The sequence below is a fragment of the Notothenia coriiceps genome, unplaced genomic scaffold, assembly GCF_000735185.1.
Source record: "Notothenia coriiceps isolate Sejong01 unplaced genomic scaffold, NC01 NC01_scaffold00037246, whole genome shotgun sequence".
Classification (NCBI taxonomy): domain Eukaryota; kingdom Metazoa; phylum Chordata; class Actinopteri; order Perciformes; family Nototheniidae; genus Notothenia; species Notothenia coriiceps.
This window is the reverse complement of record NW_011369947.1, coordinates 15335389-15338999: the sequence shown is the minus strand read 5'-3', so window position 1 is coordinate 15338999 and position 3611 is coordinate 15335389. Positions and strand designations below refer to the sequence as shown.

General features: G+C 37.7%; 1 protein-coding gene across 1 annotated transcript in view; it reads right to left on the bottom strand.

The window, feature by feature from the left end:
- LOC104966470 (low-density lipoprotein receptor-related protein 1B-like) overlaps window positions 1–3611 on the bottom strand; it is a 1038955-nt gene that overhangs the window by 440531 nt on the left and 594813 nt on the right. The gene's annotated exons all lie outside the window — the stretch shown is intronic.

Here is a 3611-nt window from a genome sequence, read left to right as displayed (position 1 = left end):
TGTGAAGAAGAAGCTGAAAGACACCAGACCCAACAATGCTAATGAGCTAAAGGCCGCTATTGAAGCATCCTGGGCATCCATAACACCTCAGCAATGCCACAGGCTGATTGCCTCCATGCCACGCCGCATTGATGCAGTAATCCGTGCAAAAGGATTCCCAACCAAGTACTGAGTGCATTAATGGACATTTTCAAATGTTTGATTGTGTTTTGCTGTTATAAATCTTTTTTTTTTACTTGGTCTGAGGAACTATTCTAATTTTTTGAGATAGGATTTTTGAGTTTTCTTAAGCTGTATGCCATAATCAGCAATATTAAAATAATAAAAGGCTTGCAATATTTCAGTTGATTTGTAATGAATCCAGAATGTATGACATTTTTGTTTTTTTAATTGCATTACAGAAAATAAAGAACTTTATCACAATATTCTAATTTTCTGAGACAGTCCTGTATGTCCTATTGTTACAATGATTATGTCACCCTTTGAATAAGACCCATACCTTCTGACTACACTGAATGACCATATAGCTTTAACCAGAAATGACGGTTCCCTGTACAAACAGCAGGTTAAACAGATCTGTAGAAAGTACCCCTAGGAACACGAGCAATTTATTCTCCAAAAATGCTCCTAAATCCTTTAATACCTCCTGCAATCGATTTGACTTTTCTCCTTCAACATACATCATAGGGATGGGAATTCCCAGAGGCCGAATGATATGATAAAATTAAGATACTTGAGTCACAAATACAAAATGATTGCGAGTCTAAACATTTATAGTACGTTTCACTAAATGAAGCCTGTACATCATATTGTCGCTCAATGGAAGGACCAATTAATTGTTGTCCTTCAACAAGAAAGTTGCGAGTTTATTTATCAATGTGGAAATACTTATTCCCAATTAAATTAGCATGGGGCTAAACCGATTGCTAAACCCATGAATGCAAGAAAATGATTACCAATGGAAATGCCATTGAGAAGATAGCTTTTTATTGTAGTATTTACTGTTACTTTTATGCAAATGTTTTGTGTTACAATTTGGTATACTGTACAAGTGACTGTCTACATAAGTATGTCTTCTTCTTACTAATTGTATTAAGTTAAGATGGTCTGAACAAATAATCCATTCCTGAAACAATCAAACGGGATGGTGGCATGGTTCAAAGTGAAAGAACACTAAGTAAAGTACTTGCCGGTGAAGCGAGCTGGAAACTCTAAATTGTGTTTGTCTAAGTGTGTTTGCCTTGTGGTAGACTGAAGATCCGTCAAGGTTGTACCCTGCCTCTCACCCATTGCATGCTGAGATAGGCACCAACCCCCTGTGTCATTGAACAAAATAAGTGGATATATAGTAGGATGGATGGATATAGTCGATACAACAGTCACATCCGTCCGTCTGTCCCTGTGTCTCTTTCCTTCTCTCTATTCAGGGTTTTTCAGAATTATTATTCTCGCGGTGCTGCTGTTCTGTCGCAAGGGTCCTAAACTCTGAAACACCGTCAGTTCACAGGGGACCTATCCTTTTCCCTGAGCTTTAGTTTCAGTCACCAAGGCCCTATCCCTCATGGCTGCCGTCTCAGGGGAAAAGCCCAGACAAAGTGGCATCTGTGGAATTACAGGAAATCAAGAGTAACAAGATAACTTTGAAGAAATAAGAGCTGCTGGCTCAGTCATTGCAATAGTAATTATGTAATTCATTACGCAGTGCACACTACATTTGTCAAGGACTATACTTAATAGTAAATCACACAAAATGTAACCAATGAATAATCAACATCATAGTGACAATGATAATTAACCGCCCCCCACCTAACGCATGTATGTTATTGTTTGATACTTTTTTATTTTCAAGTCATTTTCAATCATTAGGGTCACAGTGCATTCAAATACAACGTTGATATTTGAATAAGTGTTTTCACCAGTTTTCTGCCTCGACGTAGTAAAAACGAAACTCTTGTAGAATTTCATTATTCTTCATATCCAGACTGATGTCTGAGGTGATAGCCCTTCACAATTCAGAGGGTTCAATCGTTATGTCTCCTTAACTGGAAAACGTATTGTACTTATTGCCTAAGTTTGTCCCGGCTAAATGTTGTTTGTGTTAGCTGCTGTTGCGCCCAGAGCTAGATGATGACAGATATTTTTATAAACTCCTTTCTTCCCTGGCCTGCAGCACACTGGCTAGCAAAAATCTTCAGCTCACCTGAGACCAATGGCAAGGTCACTGGCGATCAAAACGCCACCTGCTTCACTTGGGAGTGGGGTCATGCCTCTGGCTGGCAAATGGCTTACAATTGCTTTGGTTTGAAGATTTTTGTCACCACCCGCTTTTAAGAAATTCATTATCCAACTAGGTCTAAGAAGTTATTAAATGTGGTGATGGAGTTTCAACTTAAGGAGCACTACTGTTAGCAGGTACATTTTCAGCTTCTCACCTTTTCTGTGTTCAGCGGGTAATTCGAGTTCACTGACTGAAAGCTGTAACGTCAATGGTTTTTCAGAAGTAGGTGGGACACATTGTTCACCAGATGTAGCATGTGATGGCGGTATTGCTTTATCTTCCATGTTCAGTTACAGCTTATTTGTTTTTAAATACGTTGATGCTTGCCACTATTTTAATATATCATTCTATGTCATCCAAAGCCAGAAGAAAAGCATAACATGTCCATCTTGAAAGTAGTTGATTGCCTGTTTTACATATTATAATGCTCATTATGAATTCATGTGGATTAAGGAAATGTCTTTTGTAGAAGTGCAGTATGGGCTTTGTTGGTACATTATCATAAACTTTGTTTATTGTTAGTTCATCACGCACATTTAGGGAATCAATTTTAATGATGAATTGAGTATCACAGCAAAACATTGCTTTTCTCTTTGGCAATCAACCAGTGTAAATTGAGGCACTCATTAAGACCAGCATTGTAATTGCTTGGTGGTGTTACACTTTGATTTACTCTCATCAATAAATAAATTACAATCACTGCTGTTTGATTATACTGTGTTCCCTATTCTCAAGTGATGAGATGAGGCTGTTAAGAAGTTAATTTATGATATACATGAACATGTAATGTAGGATGGATGAGTGTTCCTCACCCTCTGTATNTGCAATATTTGTCAGAATAATCGCAATTATATTTTTTTTTCCCAAAATCGCCTGAAAAAACATGTTTTTTTCAAATAGCAAACTATGAATTAGGGCTGCACGATTTTGGGAAAAAAAAATATAATTGCGATTATTCTGACAAATATTGCAATTGCGATTTGTGATATTTGTTTTTAAGGGACCCAACGGAAGTTTATTGTAAAATGCGGCCATAACTCCGGCTAGGAAGGTCGTATCAACGTACTCCCGTCTCTAGCACCCCCGCAGCCCGAGCTACGAGTGAAATAACTAAACTTACATGAAACTTCCGTTGGGTTGCTTTAAAGTCAAGCTTCAGTTTAAGATTCACCCTGTAATAGATGTAAAACATGTGATGGAGCGTTACTAACCTGACTCAGATGGTTTGTTTCACCAAACCATCTACAGGGTGTCCGCGGGGGTCTGAAAAAATATTAAAAGTTGATAAATCAATTTAGCGAAAATGAAGGCTATTAAAAAGTATTAAAGTGCA